General features: G+C 42.8%; 1 protein-coding gene and 1 long non-coding RNA gene across 35 annotated transcripts in view; both read right to left on the minus strand.

The window, feature by feature from the left end:
• Positions 1-24,147, minus strand: part of eya4 (EYA transcriptional coactivator and phosphatase 4) — a 428,629-nt gene that overhangs the window by 252,313 nt on the left and 152,169 nt on the right. The window lies entirely within an intron of this gene.
• Positions 4,787-8,467, minus strand: LOC116973147. Its single transcript, XR_004412004.1, has 3 exons — positions 8,300-8,467; positions 6,232-6,233; positions 4,787-4,800 (listed from the first exon to the last, which is right to left on the minus strand). It is a non-coding gene; the product is annotated as an uncharacterized LOC116973147 (long non-coding RNA).

Below are 24,147 nucleotides of genomic sequence, written 5' to 3' on the forward strand. Positions count from 1 at the left end.
TTGAATTTTAAGTAACATCTGTGGTCACCTCGTATAGGCACTGAATAGTAAGCATCTTTTAAATCGATGCTGGCCATGAAGAAACCTTTGGAAATTAATTGTTTAGCAGTAACAAAGGTTTCCATTTTGAAGTGAATATATTGTACAAATGTATTCAATTTTGTCAGATCTATGATGATGCGACAACCACCATCTTTTTTGTTTTTGGTAAATATATTGGACACGAATTCTAATGGTTCGTGTTGAGTTTTCTCAATTACACCTTTTACGTAAAGCCGCTCCAGTTCAGCTTGCGCTTTTGATTTTTCTTTATCAGAAAGCACGAACATTCGGTTCGGTATATGTTGAACTGGAGGGCTGTACTTGCGTATAAACTCTATTGTATATCCCTGGATACTGCTTAAGATGTAAGTATCGGTTGTTAACATGCTCCATGCATTCAGAAAAGAGTGTAATCTCCCCCCAACCTCCATGCTCCCTGTATTTTGTAGGGAACCAGACCCACCTACCTCCATAGTTACCAGTGGCAGGTTTACTTCTTTTTTGTAGGTTCTTCGCTGCTGTTGTTGCGCTGGTGTCTGGATTTTCGGTTTGGTTGGCGTTGGAGGTCCCCGCATCTTCCAAGAAGGCCGGCCTGGGCCATGGCCTAAAAAGACTCATGTTTTGAGTACCGGGCCTTCGAGCTTTCACCAGTTCTGCTGGTGGGTGCGTGGGGTGCTGTCTTTGGCTGTAGTGGGTTTTTGTTGGAGTCCCTTTTATTAGTCCCAGGGTTTTTGCTTCCTCAACGAGCTCCTTGACTTGCTTCGATAGGTTGCCTCCAAACAATAGTATTGGTGGTTTTGTGGTCCCAGGTTTGCACAGTCCCTGCACCCCTTGCACACTTGTCTTTCCTTCTGCGGACCCCTCTTCCAGGTCAGCCCAGAACTGACCCGCAGTGCTTCCCTCTGATGATGTAGAAGCACTGTGCAGCCCTTCAAGAGGTACTGCTGTGGGTTTATCATAGGGCCCACAGTGACCCGACTCCATCTCCCGGAGTCTGTCACATTGGAACAAATGCTCCACACACCGCTCCATCCGGCTCCAGCGCTCTCGGTCGCTGGCCGCCCGCGGTTGTTCAAAGTCGGACTCCTCTGAGTCCACGACCTTGTTTGTTTTATGTCTAGCCTTACCGCCCGGCCGCATGGATCTGGCCGGTGCGGAGGCGACATCGGGCACAGCTGATCCCACTATCGGTGATCCGAATGCCGCTGGCTGCTGCTGGCTGCCCGCTGCTCCGCGGTCCTCCCTCACCAGCTTTGTCGCAGCCCTCCGGTGCGGAGGCGACATCGGGCACAGCTGATCCCATTATAGGTGATTCAAGTGCCGCTGGCTGCTGCTAGCCCACCAGCTTTGTCGCAGCCCGTTGGTTTCTCCACCTGTAATCAGCATGGGAAAACACAAAAAGACCGCAGCTCTTACCTGCAGGTCCTGGGTTTAAATTGTCGCTATGGGGGAACGTCGTTCCACCCCGCCTCCTGCCGTTTTCGACTTGTCAAAAGTCGACGGCCCCATTCTGAATAGTCTCCCGCCCGGCCGTGGTGTTCTGGCCGGCGCGGGACCAAATGTCGGCACAGCGGATCCCTTACGGGGCTTGTGCCTTCAGCTGCTGCTGGCTCCCGCAACTTCGCGGTCCTCCCCAGCCAGCTTCACTCGCAGCACTTGTGGACACTATTTTGTCCAGCTTCCCCCCTGTGTTAAAACAGCGCGGGGACAAAAACTACCGCAGAGTAAATCACTTACCTGCAGGTCGCGGTTTCAAACTTACCGCTGCGGAGGAACGTTCCACCCCGCCTGTCGTTTCGCAAGCGTGAAAGCGATATGACACGCATGCATCCTGGCGGGCTTCTTCACGTAGTCACTCACGTGACTCCGAAGTAAAATTGACCATTCATCTCAATGTTTTTACATATACTCAATCATCCCAACCATTTAAGACAATGCTCTTAACAACTGCTTTCAGAAGTCATGGTATGGTAATTAGGCACATGAAAATCTGAATTGCATTTTCAATGACCAGAGATGATTTAGAGTTGATGGTATATCTCAGGGACGTTGTCTTCTAATAAGTTATGGTGTGATATATAAAGCATTCAGTTAAATGCACAGTTAGACGATGGGCAACGCATATATTATTTTTGTGGGTCTATACTTATAATGACGATCTTCAGGCAATTAAAGATGTTTGCCGTTTACTGTGCCATTTTTAATAGATGTGGTAACCTTGCAGTTAAACACATAAAAATATATATCTAATCTAAAAGTTTCCATATACAGTATTTGCAAAATGACAAAGATATATCTAAACCTAGTGTCATTTTGAATAGATATACAAATGTATATACAAAAGTCATATTTGAGCAGCATTTCTCCGACTGGACTCATTACAGCCTTCCAGAGTCAACATTGAGTTCGACAACTTTACAAGTAGATGCTGATAGTTCTTTTACATCTCCACTGGACTCATCTTTTGTTGCTTGTCCCACATCATCCCCTTCTGCTTGCTCCATAATTCCTTCATGACTTAACCTCATGCACTCCTACCTAAAAATTGTATTCCATTGTAGAATCCAAGAACTGCAGGTGCTGGTTAATACGCTAAAGGACATCAGGTGCCGGAGTAACTCAGCAGGTCAGGCAGTATCTCTGCAGAACATGGACAAGTGACGATTAGGGTCCAGACCCGAAACGTCACCTATCTGTGTTCTCCAAAGATGCTGCCTGACCCACTGAGTTACTCCAGCACTTTGTGTCCTTGTGGTATTCCCTTTCCTTCTTTCTTTCTTTCTCTGCCCCCATCTTCTTGATCCTAAAAAAATTATCTTATATATCAATAATAAATATAAAATATTGAGGTAGAAATTAATTCTCATTTATATAAACTAAATACCCATGTCCAGCAGAGGACATCTGTGCATTGTACTTCTAAATTTCAGTTCCAATGTAGCAACAGAGCTGAATTTTGGAACATAATTCAATGTGTATACACTATTATGTTTCACATCAAGTATGTGTGACTGAGAGCATATCTCCATCTGATTAACTATTTTTCTCTGCCCAGATGCAAACTGAACTTTGAAGGCATCTAAACGTTTTAGATTTTAAATTCATATTTCCAGTATCCACAGTATTTTACCTTCATTCTTCCTCACAAAAGAACTTTTGGAGTTGATTTATTTATTAGTGTTGTGCTTCTCTTCCATTCTCTTCTGCTAACTGAATGAAACCAGCACACAAATAAAAATAGTCTTGTAGTATATCCTAGCTGATCAGTTTTATGACACAGGATCATGGGTCACTTATATTCTGTCAGTCTCCAACTCCCTTACCGCACGTAAAGGCATCTGCCTGTGAACAGCTTCCAACAAGTTGAATTAGTCCCCTCTTTGGATAGTGCTGGTTACAAATAAGATGCCAAAGACATACCACCAGATTACTGAAGAAGGGTCTCAACCTGAAACGTCACCCATTCCTTAACTTCAGAGATGCTGCCTGTCCCGCTGATTTACTCCAGCTTTTTGTGTCTGTCACCAAATTCAAGGGCAGCTTCTTTTCTATGTTATCAGACTATTGAACCGACTCTCATAAGTTAAGGATATATTCCCGATCTTCCAATCTAACGTGGTGGGGCTCTTGCTTCCTGCACTTTTTCTGTCGATATATTCTGCATTTGTTTGATTGTAACCATGAATGATTGATTCACCAGGATAGCCCAACAAACCTCGTCCAGTGTTGATCTACATCATGAAATGGGACCAAAATTGCATGACATCTTGACAATGGTATGTAGAAGCAATAATGTTTTGTCATGTCGGGAGGTGGAGTAGCTTTCTTACGCTGAGCAGGTAATTGTTGAGAAGGATGCGTGGAGCCTGCTTTGGGAGGACAATCATTAGATGAATATTGATATCACCTTGATCTCCTTGTGAGTGTATGGCACCATAAAGTACATAGAAACATAGAAATTAGGTGCAGGAGTAGGCCATTCGGCCCTTCGAGCCTGCACCGCCATTCAATATGATCATGGCTGATCATCCAACTCAGTATCCTGTACCTGCCTTCTCTCCATACCCCCTGATCCCTTTAGCCACAAGGGCCACATCTAACTCCCTCTTAAATATAGCCAATGAATTGGCCTCAACTAGAATTAGAATTAGAATTTCCTTTATTGTCATTCAGACCTTACGGTCTTCTGTGGCAGAGAATTCCAGAGATTCACCACTCCATAACCAATTACATAACATAGTTTAGGTTCAACAGATAATGCAGCTCTATTGGACTTGGGTTTGGCTGTATTTGGAGAATTGTGACCAATGCAATTCTGGTCACCACATTACCGGAAAGAAGTGGAGTATTTGGAGAGGGTGCAGAGGATGTTTACAAGAATGCTGCCTGAATTAGATGGTTTCAGCTGCAAGGAGAGGTTGGATAGACTTTGATTGTTTTCTCTGGAACGTCTGAGGTTGAGGTGAGACTTGATAGAAGCATATGAAATAATGAGAGGTATAGATAGGGTAAACAGTCAGAACCTTTTTCCCCAGAGTGGAAATGTCCAACACTAGAGTGCACAGCTATAAGGCAGTGATTCCTAAAGTTTTGATACCCATGTACCCCTTCGTAAATTTTCGTATGCATCTTGTATCCCTCATTAAAAACAGTCGTATTTCATCGTAATCATGTATTTTTACAGAGGTGCCGGCCCGGCACCAACTTGCCCTGACTCTCCCGCAGCTCTGGGCCTTCACACACACACTCACACACACACTCACACTCACACTCACACACCTACTCACACTCACACACCCACTCACTCACCCACTCGGTACCAGGACGGGACACCGAAGGTGAAGAAGCCGAAGCCAAGAAGTGGAAGCCAAGATACCGAACGTACATCACGCCGAAAAGCCAATATACTGAATGGGCGTCGAAAGGATACGAACGGCAAAAGTATACGAAGCCGAACGGAAAAGATGCAGAACGGACATGACGTCGAAAACCCGCCGAATGGACATGACGTCTCCGGGGACAGAATTGATCCGACACACCTTGTGAGTCATCGACAAAAGTCAGCGATAGGTCCAGATCCCCGCATCCATCACACCACTGGCTGGGGGGAGACGGGAGGGTCGGGGGGAGACGGGAGGGTGGGGGGGGAGCTTGAGCTTGCATTTGTAAAATGGTGGCAGTGACTCCAAGCTGCTGCGATTGCCACAAAGGCTTTCCGACGTCATGTTCATTCCCCGTCAGATTTTAAGCCGAAAAACAATCCAACGCCGAACGTACATGAAGTCGAAATGATAAATAGGTATGAAACACTTAAAAAATCTATCTAAACAAATAAAACAGAACCTAAAATTAAGAAACCTATCTCTTTTAATACCAATAGTTAATAATCCATCGTTTAAACCATCAATTATAGACAAATCATTCATACAATGGGAAAGAATGGGAATCAAAATGCTCGGAGATCTGTATGAATTGGGAAAATTACTATCATTTCAACAACTACAACTGAAATATAATTTGAAAAATAATCAATATTTTAAATATCTTCAAATTCGTGATTATCTGAAAAAATGCACAAAAGACTATCATAATATGCCTACAGACTTACTGGATGAAGCAATGAAGACAAAGGCGGAATCAGCTAATCTAATATCGTACCTATATAACATCATCTTAAACATAGAAATACCCACAACTGATGGAATTAGAAGAGACTGGGAACAAGAATTAGCTATAAAAGTTTCAAAAGAGAGCTGGGATAATCATTTACTACAGGTACATAAATGTTCGATCAATGTACGACGTACTCTCATCCAATTCAAAACATTACATAGACTATATTATTCAAAAACTAAAATAAATAAATTCTTCCCTAATGTCTCACCCATCTGTGATAAATGTCTGTGTCAAGAAGCAACCATAGCGCATTCTTTCGTTTTTGGACAAAAATACAAAAATTCTGGAATGAAATATTTGACATCTTTACAAAATTAATTAAAATAAAACTGGTACCAAAACCAGAATGGATTATTTTTGGAATATCGGAAGGTAACCCTGAACTAAACGTGTTTCAGAAGAATTTACTCAATTATGGGCTAATAATGGGGAAAAAGCTTATACTTAAATTTTGGAAAAATGCGCCCACACCAACAATAAAAATGTGGATATCAGATATGTTTGAAACACTACATCTGGAAGAGATGAGATTCCTCTTAGCAGGCAAAGCAGACCAATTCCAAAAGACGTGGTGTACGTTTTTGGAACTATTACAAGCATGAGGTGCAATAGTAATTTTAAAAATAAATAAATAAATAAATAAATGGTACCAGGATCTGGCAACAAAAACAACAACAAAAACAGACTTGGTTGGTAGTTCCCTTTCTGTGGAGTTTAATGTTATAATAGAGCGATTGTCTCTCCTTTCTTTTTCCTTCTTTTCTAGGGTCTACTTTCTTTCTTTCTTTACTTCCTTCTCTAACTTCTTTTCTAAGGGGCTTTTTTTCCCTCAACACTCTCTTGCACCTTCACGACTCTTGCCCACTTTCCTTACTTTCTTTACTTCTATCTTTTTCTTAAAGCTTAAAAAATGAAGCGGTACAAAAAAAACATGTATTAAGACATATGTGTTGTGTATTATTGTAACTTACCGTACTTCTAATAAAAAAAAAAAATAAAAAAAAATCTAGCAGCTTTTTGGCGTTAGATTGTTTACCGGATTAAAATCTGACGTGTACCCACTGAAGACCTTTTGCATACCCCTGGGAGTAAGCGTACCCCACTTTGGGAAACCCTGCTATAAGGTGAGAGGTGAAATGATTAATGGAAAAGTGCGGGGCAATTTTTATTACACAACGGATGGTGGGTGTCTGGAATGCATTGCCAGTGGTGGTGGTGAAGGCAGATATGTTAGTGGCATTTTAGAGGCTTTTAGATAGACACATTAGGCTGTGCGCCGAGGTGCTTTTTCGTTGAAGTTTGTGACCCAAATCACGTAACTACCTGAATTTTGAACATATTGTGTCAAAATATTATAGAAACCATACCTGAAACTTGGCAAGAATAAAACCTGCACATATTTTTAAAATATGAGGAAAAACCTCCAAATTTCCGAGTGTAATTGTCCAATCAATGCACGTTTGACATTGCGTCGGACACCAATTAACCAATCACGAGCTTTGTTTCATGGTAGCTAGGCAGCGAGCACGCTGGGATCATGGCTGCCTCCTAATTACATCAAAACAATAACAAGGTTTTGAAGGAATAAAGGTAATGCTATCCTTGCAGATAATTTTGTTTTACAATTGATTTATCTTTGTAAAGTTATGATGTGAACTGTTAAATATAAATGACAAATGTAGAGCTAGGATTAAGATTAGGGTCAGTCAGTTGGTCAGTCAGAAGTGAGTCAGTCAGAAGTTGGTCGGCCGGTCGGTCGGTCAGTCAGTCGGTCGGTCTTTCCGTCTGTCAGTCAGTCAGTCGATCAGTCTGTCGGTCAGGCTGTCGGTCGGCCGGTGGGTGCTGCGAGAGGTCGGTCAGGATGTCGGGCAGCCGGTGGGTGCCTCGAGTGTCGGTCGGGCTGTCTGTAGGCCGGTGGGTGCTGCGAGTGTCGGTCGGGCTGTCTGTAGGCCGGTGGGTGCTGCGAGAGGTCGGTCAGGCTGTCTGTAGGCCGGTGGGTGCTGCGAGAGGTCGGTCGGGCTGTCTGTAGGCCGGTGGGTGCTGCGAGGGGTCGGTCGGGCTGTCGGACGGCCAGTGTTGCAGCGAGCGAGTGGGCGGACTGACGGAGCCGGCGCTATGGGGGTGCCGAAGGCGGCCCGGACGGCGTGCAGGGCAGTGCTGATCCTCACCATCATCACCATGATGATCCAGAAGGGCATGCTGGGCGAGGTGGACGCGCTGAGCAGCCACACGTACGGAGCCTGCAGCCGGTCCCAAAGCGGCTCCAGCTCCAGCCGTGGGCAGCTCTGGAAGGGGGGTGAGTTAAGGTTAGGGTTAGGAATTTTCCTCTCAGTGGAAGATGCCTTAGCCTTCCCCCAGCCCGGCACTGCCCCAGTCCCACTATGGCCATAACCCCTACTCTGCACACTGGCAGTCATGTGGTTCAGTAAATGGGGGAACCCACAGGAACTGCCATCACCCATTAATTAGGCGGGTTCAGGAGCCAGGCCTCTGCGGCAGTCTCATTCAAAATACACATTATATTATATTCATACAATATAATTATATATAATTAGTCATATTCATGTCATATATATGGTACAATAATATATGATTTAAATAGACAGCAGCATGGAATTAGGCTCCCCATGGAGTAATATAAGCATTGAACACTAGATGGCGCTAACTTTTTCGATCTCATTTTCTAATTAGCATAATTAATTAATGTGCAACTTTTGGCACTGACTATTTATGACTTCCTTCTCAATTATATTTTATCTAAATCTGTGCAAAATTTCAAGCAGTTCCCAGACATGGGTCACGAAAGTTAAATTCTAGACACATTTTCGATGCTCGGCCCACAGCCTACATGGAAATGCCGGGAATAGAGAGATATGGGTCATGTACTGGCAGATGAGATCAGTTCAACTAGGCATCATGTTTCGGCACAAACTTTGAGGGCTGAAGCAGCCGTTCCTGTACTGTACTGTTCTATATTGTAAAATTGTCTACTGAAAAACATATTGACACCATGAATAGATTTAAGTGGGTGAAGTCTTGAGCCATTTACACAGACAAGTAAAGTTTTTCTGGGCATGTATCACATTCCAGCACCCACTGGTGTGTGATTCTTGTGATTGTGTTCAGGAAGCAAAATGGCAGCTAACACTGGCAAAGTATTAACACCCATTGGAAACGTAGGGCTGAGATTCCTCACACCGAGAGTTCTCAGTTTCAGCCAGAAGCACCTGGAGAGCCACTCAGCAGATTGGTTGCACTGCTCCTAGTGACGGAAAGACTTTGTGGATGCTCCAGCACCTGTTACACTCCCACAGTTACTGAGCTGTACATTGTTGATCTGGGTACAAATTACTTTGGATCAAAAGGAGAAAAATGTAAAAAGAAATTGAGTACGTTTACAAATGTAAAAAAAATGCACTTTAGCTAATTGGAATCAATCTAATGTGGTAAAGTTGGCTTGAGTTGCTTCTGGGAAAAGCTGAATGTCTATTGTCATAAATCAGGCCCTTCATTAACTTGCTGCTGAGATCATCTGGTACTTCTCTGCACTAAACCAACGCTAGGATTTTCAGGCACTTCCCTTTCATCCATGATTTTGTTTAGCTTTGCACAGAGACAGGTCAAAACACATTTCTTGGTCTTTATTTATTTCTCAGCATGGTCACACTACCAGCTTTACTCATGACTAGGACTATAACGGCTCCAGAATTATGCTCATCTAGTTGGTATTAATGGTCAATAAATGTATAACCTAAAATTAAGCCTTTTCTTGAAAAGCCATTTATTTCCGTAACATTTATTTTTCATGCTTTAATAGTGGAGCGCCTCTCTTCAGTGTCAGATAGCAGCCAAACAGGTAAGAACTTCTCTGATTACATTAATAGACATGATGGATTTTTATTGCAACCTTACAGTTTTAGGAGTACATTTACAGATATGAGTCATTAAACAGATAATTTTTCGATGTTTTGAACAATAATCTAACAGGCTCGTTCTCAGAATTTGCAAGTTTTGCACGGCAAGAATATTTTGAGGTTTACGTGCTTTGATTCCCACTGAATTTACATATAATATGTAGGAAAGTTTTCCTGCTATCGCAAGCTTCCAACATTATTAGCTGTTCTCACAATTTTATCGTTTTTTAAAAAAAGAAACACAAGTAAATCTTTTCAGTATCTTTCGAATCTGTGACATGGAACTTTTAACAGAAATTTTAGAGTTTGCTCATCAATCTCAAAAAACCTAACTTTTGAAACACAAACGTTTTCCTCTGGCATTTGAGTGAGAATGGTGGACCCATGCTTCAGGTTAATTTAATTATTTTTTTTTTGGAAAAGGTGCCCTGCCAGAGCATTAGGTCACCTTCCAATGTTAACTGCCACATGACATGCATTAGTCTCTACAACCAACTATAAAATTGACCTGAAACACTGTAAAAGTTTAACACTACTTCAGACAATTTCTTAAATCAAAACAGCTGCTGATGGTTTTCATTTTGAAAGCGATCAGCAACAATACAATACTGTAATAATGTGACCTTGTGACAAAAGGGAGCATGTGACCTATATAAATGTCTGGCAAAGGAAAGCTGGAACGTTTCCATTCTCGTAAACACTAGAATACTAAATTACTTAAATCTTCTGTACAGCTGTGGGTCCCCAGCACCAAGCAGCTAAAAGCATAAGAATTGTCCCTATAGAACTCTAGATTCAGAAAACAAGCATTTTTGAATCATACAACTGCGAAATACATCATAACAAGATAAAAAGGTAAGCATGAAGTACACATCATCAGCCAGGCTTGTTTAAAAAAAAATTGCATCCCTTTGCACAGTTCTAAAAGACTGCTTTTCCTTAAGAGTGACACTGCTTGCCAAAATAGATTTTTCTAGCATGAGATACACTTCCAGACTCAAAAAATCTTTAGATATATATGTTTCCCCTTACATGTTATATTTCTGCCCATTAGAAGTAAAAAAAAATAATAGTTCATCAATCCTTCAAGAAGAATGCTTCATGCCTTGTGCCTGGAACTACAAAAGTTGCTACGTTAAACATTTCAGGTCGTAAGCATCTTAAACTAAATTGTTTGGACATATTTTTTAATATATTTCAACGTTCCTCGAAGCGCTTTCTGCATCACTCCATCACCTGAGACAAATCTGCATAGGATAGGTGTAGGGTTCCTTGATAGAGTAATCTTGCAAGCATTGTGTTCAACAGTGTACTGTGTATAAATCCATATGTTGTGTGGTATAAGGGAATATGATAAGATGTTTTTTTAATTTGCCTTGTATCTCAGTGGCCATGAAAGATAATCGAGAGTATGAATGACACCATATCAGCTTGAAAACGTGAACGAGTATAACAAATAACTCGTTCTTAATGGCTGCATTGTTCTAAATATTTCAGCTAGCATTGACATATAAGAGATGGTCAAAATGTGTCTCCAGTCCCACACCAATGTGGTTGGTTTTCAACTTGCCTTTTAAGAGCTTGTGCACACCATCTAACTGCCTTCTTGATCAACTAGGGATGAGCAATAAATGATGAATCGTGCTCTTGTCATGATCTCCATATCCCGAGCGTGCTTGGCACATTGAAACCCTGTCCAACATATTTAGAAACTGAGAAAAAGAGACCTTCTTTCTTTAAACATCGGACTTCCAATTGCAGCTCTTCTTGCAGTACAAAGGTAATTTCACCAAGGCTGTGAAAAGGATTTGCCTAAAAACCAAAGCCAGGTTTTAGGTTTGCACCCGAAAACTAAGGCTCAAATGCAATTTATACAATTCCAGACAAAACGTCATTCAAATTTTGCGCAGCTCCCTACACTTTGCTATGCAGCAACCAGAGACAGGTGTCAGCCCATAAGGCCACAATCTCATTGACAACCACACACTGGGGCAGCCATGATGTAGAAAGATTCTGCAGAAGATGGGAAGAGAGTTCCTGAGGTCACACTAAGGAGCATCCATCAGCTTGCAAGGTAGTAGTCCTGTGGACGAGGAGTGTGGATGGGGAAGGAGCTGGCAGGTGGGGAGAAGGGGCTGTGGGACCTGCCAGGTCCACCAGAAGAAGCCTGCAGGGGTGAGGTGGATAGAGGTGTACATAACAAAGCCTCAACTTCACAACATCAGTCTGTACACCACCCCTTACACTGGCAGGGTGGAGATCCTCACAGGAAATGTATTTTATGCCACGTCTGTATTCTTTAAGTGAGGCACCGCAGATGTTGTAGCGAACCGTCAAAGTAACTGGAGCAGGGGCCAGCACAGCAGGATGTGAGGGGATTTCATGTGTCAGCTGGGCTGCCACAACTGATTATTCCTATGCAGTTTTGGGGTTAATATTTGGAGTGTGGACAGGGCCCCTTCGTTTGCACTGGGGAACTTTATTCTGCGGTCTCTTTATGAAAAGAGAATTCTTCACATTCCTCGTGGCCATTACCTGCCTCCTGCACTCAGTTTTGAGATGCATCTGTGGGTGCAGAGCAGGGGAAGCCTCCTGCTCCCCCAGTCTCCTGACCTCCAGCCTTCAGCTTGTTCCTCCAGTGTCAGCTATTGTCTACTCTTGGCATTGCTGTACTGCATGCACCAGAAAAGTGATATCTCAACGGTTGCTTGGAGCTTGCCCCAGGGTCCTGTGGATAGCAGCTTTTATGAGATATAACAAAGCCTCAACTTCACAATGACAATAGGGATTTCTGCTGTATTTCTAGTACCTTTGTGGCTCTTGTTGTAACTATGTTCAGTAGCTGTGGCTGGAAAGTGCACTAGTGCGAACTGTCGGGGAAACAGAGGGTAGCCCTTGTTCACTGCGATTCATCCCGGCAGGCAGTGCTGGCTGTGTGATCTCACTGAGGTTGAAGGGACAATGTGTGTCTTCCAGAAATGTGGCATTCAACAGGAGGACCTCTTCTCATGTACCACACCAACCTGCCCACCGAGGGTGGCACCTGCCCACCGAGGGTGCAGTGGTAGAGTTGCTGCCTTGGAGTGCTAGAGACCGGGGTTCGATCCTGACTACGGATGCTGACCGTACAAAGTTTGTACGTTCTCCCCATGACCGCGTGGGTTTTTGCCAGGTGCTCCAATTTCCTCCCACACTCCACAGATGTACAGGTTTGCAGGCTAATTGGCTTGGGCAAAATTGTAAATTGTCTTTCGTGTGTAGGATAATGTTATTGTATGGGGATCGCTGGTCGGCAGGGACTCGGTGGGATGAAGGGCCTGTTTATGCACTGTATCTCTAAAAGTTTTTTAAAAGTGTGGAAACCTTTCAGTTCACAGAAAGGTTGGTTATTAAAAAATAGCCTTATGAACATTTCAGTGCAGCCAATGGTTGCCAGTTTCTCATCGATATCAAACCGATTAAATAATTTATTCTTGAACTAAGGACCAATGTGACCCGTCTGTTGGACAGGTGAGAAGCTAATTAGGATATGTAGCAAAAAACCTTATTTGACCACGTAGAAAATTGAGTCAATGTGACTTTGACTTTCATGGAGAAAGTTGGCCAGGCTCAACAGTGGGCCAGAGGTCTTCCTTCAGAATGTCACATGTCAGCCTTGTTAAACGAGGCTGTAAAATAAATGGTTCATCAGAGAGATCTGGCAGGTTGTGGGATCTATCAAGACTTTCTGACTGGTGTCCCTTCTTCGCCTCCTTCCTCAAACATCATGACCCACTCTGATTGTTCTGCCAGGGCAACAACTTCAGCAATGGGGTGCCATAATATCACAACTGATATCACGGGAGAATAACGACTGACGAGGGCCAGACATGGAGAGCGACATCGGACGAAAGATTTAATAGGAATCTGAAGGGTCATTTTTGTCACAAATGTGGGTGGTGGGTGTATGGAAAAGCTGCCAGAGGAGGTAGTTGAGCCAGGGACTATCCCATCATTTAAGAAACAGTTAGACATGTACATGGATAGGACAGGTTTAGAGGCATATGGATCAAGCGCAGGCAGGTGGGACTAGTGTGGCTGGGACATGTTGGCCGGTGTGCGCAAGTTGGGCTGAAGGACCTGTTTCCACATTGTGTCACTCTATGACTATGACATACATAGTTTACAAATGTAAAATTATGCAAGGCATGGATAACGTACACAGTCAGAACCTGTTACCCAGGGTGGAAATGTCAAAGACTAGACGGCAGGGCCTTAAGGTAAGAGGGGGTAAGTTTCAAGGAAAGTGATGGGTGCCTGGAACACGCTGCTGGGGATGGTGGTGAAAGTAGACATGATGGCAGCATTTAAGAGGCTTTTAGATAGGCATGTGGATATGCATCGAATGGAGGGATAAGTGAAATCACCAATAGTTTTTCCATAGTTATTATCAAACCACTTTGCGGCTTTGTAACAATGCAATTTTACATTGGGGTCAATCCTTGGATGGGCTCAAGAATGCAGTGTTTCACTTTATGATGGTACCTACCATGTCACGACTGAAATCCAAAGTTTTGCCAATCTCAATGGTGTTTCTGATTGCTCAATTAGGTCATAAGGTCATAAGTTATAGGAGTAGAATTAGGCTATTCGGCCCATCAAGTCTACTCCGCCATTCAATCATGGCTGATTCTCCTGCCTTCTCCCCATAACCGCTTTTAAAAATTATATCCTTTTTAACTTCCATCGTGATGGTTTTCCTTTTCTTAATTGCACCACCATCATGGAGTCAGAGTCATAGAGTGATACAGTGTGGAAACAGGCCCTTCGGCCCAACTTGCCCACACCGGCCAACATGTCCCAGCTACACTAGTCCCACCTGCATGCGCTTGGTCCATATCCCTCCAAACTTGTCTTATCCATGTATCATATGTATACTTTTTGCTTCTGGTATACATGGTAATGGAAAAATATAGTAAGAATGATGCAGCACAGAATAGGGTCTGTGAAGAATGACAAACATTGCTGTCCAATACGATGCTCACCAGATGACTGGCAATCGTGTGGGAGGCTCAAGTTGCTTTTCTGTCAAGTATTCTCTTCCACCCAGGGCACAAGGGAAACTAGTTCTGCCATTCGTAGGGCCAAAAGTGTGTACGTGCTTTAAACTTCTGAATTCATGGGAGCTCAGTCTAATGTACTGTGTGTCCATACATCAGGGATGTAACAACCAGGGATTTGGCTGCCCAGCACACCTGCTGTCTTGATTGTCCTGCATGATAGAATAACTCCATAACAGGGCACCTCTTCAATACATGGAAACAGATCCTTAAAAGCAGCAAAGCAGGTCAAGGCATGGACTATGAATTAAGAGAGGCTATGTTGTATGACACCAAGTAGGCGACAGCTGTGGATACGTCTGGTCACCTGAGAAACAGGAAAGATGTGATTGCCATGGGGAGGGTGGCAAAAGGATTTAGAAAGATGTTGCTGGGACTGGAAAATTGCAGCCATGTGGAAAGATTGGATAAGCTACCCCTTATAATCCCTGTATTCCCTTTCTCCATCCCTCCCTCACCCAAGTCGCACCTGGTTCCCGTTCTCACCTAGCAAACAGCTAACAATGGCCTGTTTCCTTTATCATCTTTACTTTTTTGCATATCTCTCATTCATTTGTTCTATATCTCTCCACATCACCGTTTATATCTCTCGTTTCCCTTTCCCCTGGGTAGTCTGAAGAAGGGTAGAAAGCATACTATTGGAATTAACTCTGTCTGAAGAAGGACCTCAACCCAAAACGTTACCTATTCTTTCCCTCAGTCTGAAGAAGTGTCTCGACCCAGAACATCACCCTTCTCTCCAGAGATGCTGCCTGTCCTGCTGAGTTATTCCAGCATTCTGTGTCTATCTTTGGATAAGTTAGGTTTGCTTTCTTTGGAACAAGGGAGACATGACTGAGATGTATACATTTATGAGGATATGACATTGAAGTAACAGGAACCACCCACCTCCTTTGGCAGAGGTGTAGAATTAAAGTAATTGGTGAAACAATTAAAGACAAAGTATTTCACTCGGAGAGCGGCAGGGGTCTACAACTCACCACATGGAAGGATGCTTGAGGCAGAAACTCTCACTCTATTCAAAGAGTTCCTGGATGTGTGTGTGTAATACTGTGACCTACAAGGCTTAGGAGTTAAAGATGGAAGGTGGGCTAAGGCTGCACTGATCCCTTTCTGCTGTGATGGACATTGGGGGAGTGGGGGAGGTTGAATGAAACCCTTTTCTAGGGCTCCATGTACTGAAAATTGAAATTCCAAAACTTGAATTTAGCAGGTAAAAAAATGTCTATCAAATGAAAACATTTCTCCGGGTGCTCCGGTTTCCTCCTACATCCCAAAGACGTGCAGGTTTGTAGGTTAATTGGTATCTATATATTGTCCCCAGTGTGCAGGATATGAAACTGGGATAACATAGAACTGGGGTACGGATGATCGATGGTCGGCATGGACTCGGTGGGCTTAAGCCTCTGGTTCTATGCAGTATCTCTAAAACTAATAAGTAAAAAGTTCAATTTCGATTCCTTTAAATGCCAATTAATGACACCAGGCAGGGAGGATAATGTGAGGTGGAATAATGCGAGTGCTTTGGAGATAAGGGTCCCCAGAAGTCCAATGTGGGTAAAACTGCTGGCAAAGTTTCATGCTGAGCTGCCAGTATTTGGTCCCTGTAGATGCCAATGTGACTGGGGCTTTGGCTCATGTGAAGACCCCAACTTGCTGATAAATTACATGAACAAATATAGAGTCCACCTCACTGCTGAGTTTTGTGAGGATTGTATTAGTGGCACATGAACTTGCTGAGAATTAGCTCATGCATCTGGCACCAGGTTACAACTGGCACAGGATCTGTGATCACGCTGACTTCAAAAGAGATTTTACAGTTGAAAGGAAGAAAGGCAAGAATATTTATTTGCATTTGCAGCATTTTATTTTCTCGTTAGAAGAGCATGTGTTTTTCTTTTTAATTTTTATGTTTTTATTGTTATTAATATTTGCTTTTAATCAGCTGAGCCAGGTAGGTGTGGGAACAGGAGGAAACTGAGAGCAGTGAGCTTCAGCCAGCACTGACGTTTAATAATTATCCAAGCTGTCAGATGATGCCAGCTGTACAGTCAACAGATTGCCTGTGCTCCATTTCGTGACCTGTTGCAAACAGTGAGTCCACAAACTGAAGCACGAAGCCAGTGATCTTTTTTATTTGCCGTCGGTTTATTATTGCCGCGTGTACCGAGATACAGTGACGCAATCTTGCTATGTGTGCTACACAGTCAAATCATACCATAGGATATACATGTGTTTGGGAATACAGAGTTTGATTGAAGATAGCATGGGACATCGTACGTGGGAGGTTATGTTACACGAATCTGATTGAGCTTCTTTGGAAGAAATAACCAAGATGGTTGATGAGGATAGCATCATTGACTTTCCTCTGGAAGATTAGATGTCATGGGATCCAGGGTCAGCTAGCCAACTGGACACTGAATTGGCTGTGGTAGGAAGCAGAGGGTGGAGGTGGAAAATGTTTTTCGGACTGGAGGCTTGTGACCGGTGGTCACAGGATCGGTGCTGGGCAGATTGCTGTTTGTCATCTATATCAACGATTTGGATGAGAATGTACAAGGCATGATTAATAAGTTTGCGAATGGCACTAAAATGGGTGGTATCGTAGGCAGTGAAAATGCTTATCAAAATACAGCAGAATGCTGATCAGCTGGACAAGTGGGCCATGGAATGGCTAATGGGGATTAATTCAGATAAGTGAGGTATTGCATTCTGTTGTCAAACGAGGTCAAGACCTACATGGTGAATGGTAGGGACATGGGGAGTGTTGTAGAGCAGAGGGATCCATCTTGCCAGGTACGATAACAATAGTTAAAATACATTTGGACAGGTACATGGATAGGAAATATTAAAGTGACATAGCAAAAATATGGGCAAACGGGACCAGATTAGATGGGGAATGTTGGTCAGCAGGGACGAGTTGGGCTAAAAGAGCCTGCTTTCATCATGTATGACTATAACATGAGTACAATAAATGTATGAGTACAACAGTTAGTACAAAGAGAAAAATACAACTGAATATAGTGACACAACATTATAGCATTATGGTTACAGAGAAAGTGCAGTTAAAAAAAAAAGTTCAAGGGGCACAATTAGGTCATTTAAGGGATGTGGACTGCAGCTTCTGAGAACACCATTCAGTACACAGATTATCCTGATCAATGTAATATTTGGTCAGAAATTCTCCATAAAACACTGCCATTCTCTATTTCCATCTTGCCTGACACTTTTGGCATTATATATCCATCTGAATGCAAATATCCAGGTACAAATATACCTGATTGGCTCAAGCTACACATTCCATCAAACAAATCACAGCTGTAATGTTGAACTACACGTGAATTATATACATGCTGTTCCATTAATGTAGTAAATCGTTTTAAAAGTTGCCATTGTGTGGGAAAGTGAGTGCAGATTGTGTCACATTTTTTCTCCTAAAATCTTTGAAATGCTTTGATTAAAATAAATTATTTTTAGCAAAGGCAAACAGTGGCATGAGAGTTTGAGAGAGATTGTGATGTAAAACCTGTTAAACCCACGCCAAACTGTGGGAAGTATTCAAAGAAGGATTTGGCACCAAACAAACTGAATACAAACTCCAAGATGGCAAAAGCACCACTGTGTGATTAAAGGGCCTGTACCACTTGGCCGTCATTTGCGCGCCACTTACGCAACCTGGTAGCGTGTGGGTAGCGCGGGACGGGCGCATGGAGTGGCGTGGAAGAGTGTGGAGTTGTGCGCGTTATCGCGCAGCGCGCTAGGATTTCGTGCTGCACTAAATCTTCGCGCACCACCCGCGTAAATGACGGCCAAGTGGGACAGGGTGACGTTTCGGGTCGAGGTCCTTCTTCAGACTGAAACATCATCCATTCCTTCTCTCCAGAGATGCTGCCGGTCCCGCTGAGTTACTCCTGCATTTTGTGTCTATCTTCAATTTAAACCAGCATCTGCAGTTCCTTCCTACAGATTAATTTGGTCTGCAGCTTGCTACTTTTCATTCACCTCTTTTTTTGAATAGGGGCATTACATCTGCAGTTTTTCCAATTACTAGCACCTCTCAAGAAACTGGAACATTTTAGAAAATCACCATAAATGTCATAAACTGGGTAAATATCATAAACTGGGTATTCAAATGACGTCACGCACTGTAGACGGCTGTGCGGACGCATGAAGACGCGCGCGACAGTCGCTCGTCAGTCACTACCGGCCTGTCGCGTAAATGACGGCCAAGTGGGACAGGCCCTTAAGAAACCATGGTTAACAGATGACGTAAGAACAAATTTAAGGAGAAGCCTTTCACAAATGCAAGGAAAAGTGTAAATTCAGCAGTCTGAAGGTTGAAAATGAAACAACAGATAGATATTCGTAGGTGCAAAAATGTATTCTGAAACAAACCTGGTCGAGATATCAAAGTTTGCACTGAAAGCTTTCAGAAATATAATGACAGAACTTAAATGGCAAAGGAAAATGTGGTTAATTAAGGGAGGGTACAGGTTAACTAGAACTATCATAAGGAAATGGAAATGGTTTTAAAGAAGTACTTTGCACTGGTTATCACAGAGCTGCTGAAGGCCATCATGGTAAATGAACCTGAATTTGTTAAAGAGACAAAATTATTTGCGTTTATCTGTTAAGGTTTTAAGAGACAATAATGGGGTAAGACTTAAACTTTCTCCCAGAGTATTAAAAGGGATGCAAAGATATTTCAAATGCAATACCTATAATTTTATAAAGCTCCATAGATTCAGTAAAATATGCAGTTATGCTTTTGGGTTTGAAAATTATGAATGTTACTCTGGAAGGAAGGATGGGTGTATCTGGGTAACAAAACTGCTAAGTTTAACATCAATTATACAGAAGTTACTGGAATTGAACATGAGGATTACAGCAAGGCAGAATGGATCAAAGCAAATAGAGATTGTAGGATATGCACGTTGTGTTACCAATTGGACATCACCTCATTGGTAACTGTAACTCGGAGAATTATCAGCTGATCAAAGAAAGTAAGCATTTCATTGTGAAAAGATAACTCATACCAGACTAATTGAGATGAATATTTTTAAGGGGGGTCATTAATATGGAGAACAGGGTTACATTTTATCTTAAGGAGGAAAAGACGAAGCCTTTGATTGATCTTATTAAAATATTCAAGGTTTTAAAAAAGGCATCACAGGGTTATGTACAAGTGGAGACACTTTGAAAAGTGAAAGGTGAGGTGCTGGAGATTGTTACATTTTACTCTTTATCTCAAGTGTGCACTGATAATTACAGAAAAGTCATTTCAATACCAAATGAGAAATGGTTCTCCACTCATGTACACATAGTTTGGAATGCTTAGTTTAGTTTAGTTTATTGTCAGGTGTACCGAGATACAGAGAAAAGCTTTTTTGTTGTTGTGTGCGATCCAGTCAGCGGAAAGACTATAAATGATTACAATCAAGCTGTTCACAGTGTACGGAAAAGACAAAGAAACAGCACTAGCAAACCACTCCCATTTATTTTCTTGAAAAGCTTCTTCTTCTTCTTCTTTCGTGTGGCGTGCACAGCCTAAAGTTGTAGGACAACTTGTTCTATTTGATCTTCCATTTGTGCACGTCGAGTTGATTGCATTAGTCGAAACAGGACGGACCATGTGAAGGTTGCAATCTTCCACCCCCTTTAAAAGCTAACTGACATGAAAAGCTAACTGACCGGGCTTCTACCCTGGTAGGGACTCACAGGCGTGGTTCCATTATGCTGCTCAATTTTGTCTGGTTGGACCCAAAGACAATATCAGTTTAGTTTATTGTCACGTGTACTGAGGTGCAGTGAAAAGCTTTTTGTTACGTGCTAACAGTTAGCGGAAAGACAATACTTGATTATAATCAGGCCATTTACAGTGTATAGATACATGATAAGGCAATAACGTTTAGTGCTATGTAAAGCCAGCAAAGCTCGATCAAGGATAGTCCGAGGGTCAGCGCTGCTGTCTGGTTGTGGTAGGATGATTCAGTTGCCTGCTAACAGCTGGGAAGAAACTGTCCCTGAATCTGAAGGTGTGCGAATATCTGGAACAGAAGGGCAGTTGAGGAATCTAATATAGGAGCAAAGAGGTCCTTCTGCAGTTGTACAGAGTCCTAGTGAGACCACACATGGAGTATTGTGTGCAGTTTTGGTCCCCTAATTTGATGAAAGACATTCTTGCTATTGAGGGAGTGCAGCGTAGGTTTACAAGGTTAATTCCCGAGATGGCGGAACTGTCATATGCTGAGAGAATGGAACAGCTGGGCTTGTACACTCTGGAGTTTAGAAGGATGAGAAGGGATCTTATTGAAACATATAAGATTGTTCAGGGCTTGGCACGCTAGAGGCAGGTAACATGTTCCCAATGTTGAGGGAGACCAGAACCAGGGGCTACAGTTTAAGAATAAGGAGTAAGCCATTTAGAACGGAGACGAGGAAACACTTTTTCTCGCAGAGAGTGGTGAGTCTGTGGAATTCTCTGCCTCAGAGGGCGGTGGAGGCAGGTTCTCTGGATGCTTTCAAGACAGAGCTAGATAGGGCTCCTAAAAATAGCGGAGTCAGGGGATATGGGGAGAAGGCAGGAACTGATTGGGGATAATCAGCCATGATCACATTGAATGGCGGTGCCGGTTCGAAGGGCCGAATGGCCTACTCCTGCACCTATTGTCTGTTGTCTATTGGCAGTTCACCAACCACAGGTGCCTGTGGAAATTGGAAGCTAGAGGAAATGAAAGCTGAGAAATCCTGCTCTTGCCTTTGACTTCCATCATTGATAAAGAATAATATTAACATGAGGTCTACAAGCAGAAGATAAAAGTGTGAAAAAGCAACTCGACTCAACAGACAGGTTTCCTGTCATTGCACTCATCAGCCTGTGAATTTCAATCTCTTCATTTTAACAGGTATTAAGTTGCAGACTGGCAAGCATGGACACAGAACATCCCTGCCAAATACTTTACACAGGGAGTGGTAAATGTCTGGAATGGACTGCTAAAAAGGCCAATGGCGAAAATCATATCAGCAAATTTAAGTGGAGTTGAATAAACACTTGAGATGGACCTTTCAATAGTGGTTAAATCAGCATTTTGTATCTCTTCTATCAATTTGACTGTTCCACACACATACACACACACATGTGCATAAATATATATACCCACACACACATTCCATACATATCACTATGGATTTCTGTTTGGCATGGACTCTGGTAAAGAACTTAGGGATGTTTTATTTCATTAATGTACTATATATATTAAAACATAGCTGCAAAAGTGCATGGTATTTCTAAATATCACTGAAGTGAATGGTTGTAGTTGTGTATACTCCAACAGGACAATGACATTGTTTAGTTTGAAGGGACTACTATGAAATGATTTTGCAACAAATGTGTATTGCTGTGATTCACTTTGACATTGCATGGGTGATTTTCAGAATAGTACCTATTAAGACCTTTAAAGATACGTCATTTGTGCAAGCTACAAATAGTAGGGCGGTCACAGTGGCGCAGCGGTAGAGTTGCTGCCTTACAATGAATGCAGTGCCGGAGATACAGGTTCGATCCCGACTGCTGGTGCTGTCTGTACGGAGTTTGTGCGTTCTCCCTGTGACCCGCGTGGATTTTTTTCAAGATCTTCGGTTTCCTCCCATACTCCAAAGACGTACAGGTTTGTAGGTTAATGGGCTTGGTAAATGTTAAAAAAAATGTCCCTAGTGGGCGTAGGATAGTGTTAATGTGCGGGGATGGCTGGGCTGCGCGGACCCAGTGGGCGGAAGGGCCTGTTTCTGCCCTGTATCTCTAAACTGAACTAAAAGATTAAAAGCAAGAGCAAGTTTCTTTCTCTCAGGGGCAACTGAAACATCACAGTTTGGGTGCTTAAGCCACTGAATCATGACTCAGCTCTAGTGATCACAGTTTAAAACTGTATTCATCACAAAGTAAGCTTCTTAACTCCTATAAAAATAAACCGTACAGATGTGCTGATTGGAAATTTCAGAGCAGGGGACCTGAAGTCCTCTTTCATGGAAATCAATGCACAATGTTGTCCAGGAAAAAACTGGTTGAAATTCTGCTGATTTCTGCTGACGGTGCAGGCTCGAAGGGCCGAATGGCCTACTCCTGCACCTATTTTCTATGTTTCTCAGAAACATTTCCTTCTGTCTCTTCAATCTTCATGGTCGGGAAACGTAGTTGGAAAGGCAGTGATCTAAGCAGATGGCAACCGCTCTGTCCATCTGAAGAATGTGGCAGGAGGCAGGTATGTCAGACCACAAGAGATAATAACACTTTCAACTGACGGACAGGTTCACGGTCGGGAAATAATCATTGTAACATCTCAAAAGCTGCCAGTCATTGACCCCAAAAATGATAAAAAGTCAGGATCATCTGGACTATGGAGAACTTTTGCACCAGCAACATGCAAACCTAGGTTTTTATATGTCAATTAAATGCTCATGGCATGTTGCTCTGTTTCATAGTGTAGGTAGACTACTAGCCATGTCAACAGTGTCTTGAAATGAGCTCATATTATGAACTGGAAGGCAGATTATTATCTGAATGGTGCCAAGTTAGGAGACGAGTAAGTACAATGAGATCTGAGTGTCCTTGTACACCAGTCACTGAAAGTAACCATGCAGGTACAGCAGGCAGTGAAGAAAGCGAATGGCATGTTGGCCTTCATAACAAGAGGAGTTGAGTACAGGAGCAAAGAGGTCCTTCTGCAGTTGTACAGGGCCCTGGTGAGACCACACTTAGAGTATTGTGTGCAGTTTTGGTCTCCAAATTTGAGGAAAGACATTCTTGCTATTGAGGGAGTGCAGCGTAAGTTTACGAGGTTATTTCCCAGGATGGCGGGGCAGTCATATGTTGAAGGAATGGAACGACTGGGCTTGTATACACTGGAATTTAGAAGGATGAGAGGGTATCTTATCGAAACATATAAGATTATTAAGGGTTTGGACACGCCGGAGGCAGGAAACATGTTCCTGATGTTGGGGGAGTGCAGAACCAGGGGCCACAGTTTAAGAATAAGGGGTAGGCCATTTAGAACGGAGATGAGGAAAAACCTTTTCACCCAGAGAGTTGTGAATCTGTGGAATTCTCTGCCTCAGAAGGCAGTGGAGGCCGATTCTCTGGATGCTTTCAAGAGAGAGTTAGATAGAACTCTTAAAGATAGCATAGTCAAGGGATATGGGAAGAAGGCAGGAATGGGGTATTGATTGTGGATGATTAGCCATAATCACAGTGAATGGCGGTGCTGGCTCGAAGGGCCGAATGGCCTACTCCTGCACCTATTGTCTATTGGAGTCATAGATTCATACAGCACTGAAACATACTCTTCCACTTGAGGGAGAGTCCAGGACCAGAGGGCATAGCCTCAGAATAAAAGGATGTACCTTTAAAATGCAGATGAGGA

This window comes from Amblyraja radiata, chromosome 5 (assembly GCF_010909765.2).
Source record: "Amblyraja radiata isolate CabotCenter1 chromosome 5, sAmbRad1.1.pri, whole genome shotgun sequence".
Lineage (NCBI taxonomy): Eukaryota > Metazoa > Chordata > Chondrichthyes > Rajiformes > Rajidae > Amblyraja > Amblyraja radiata.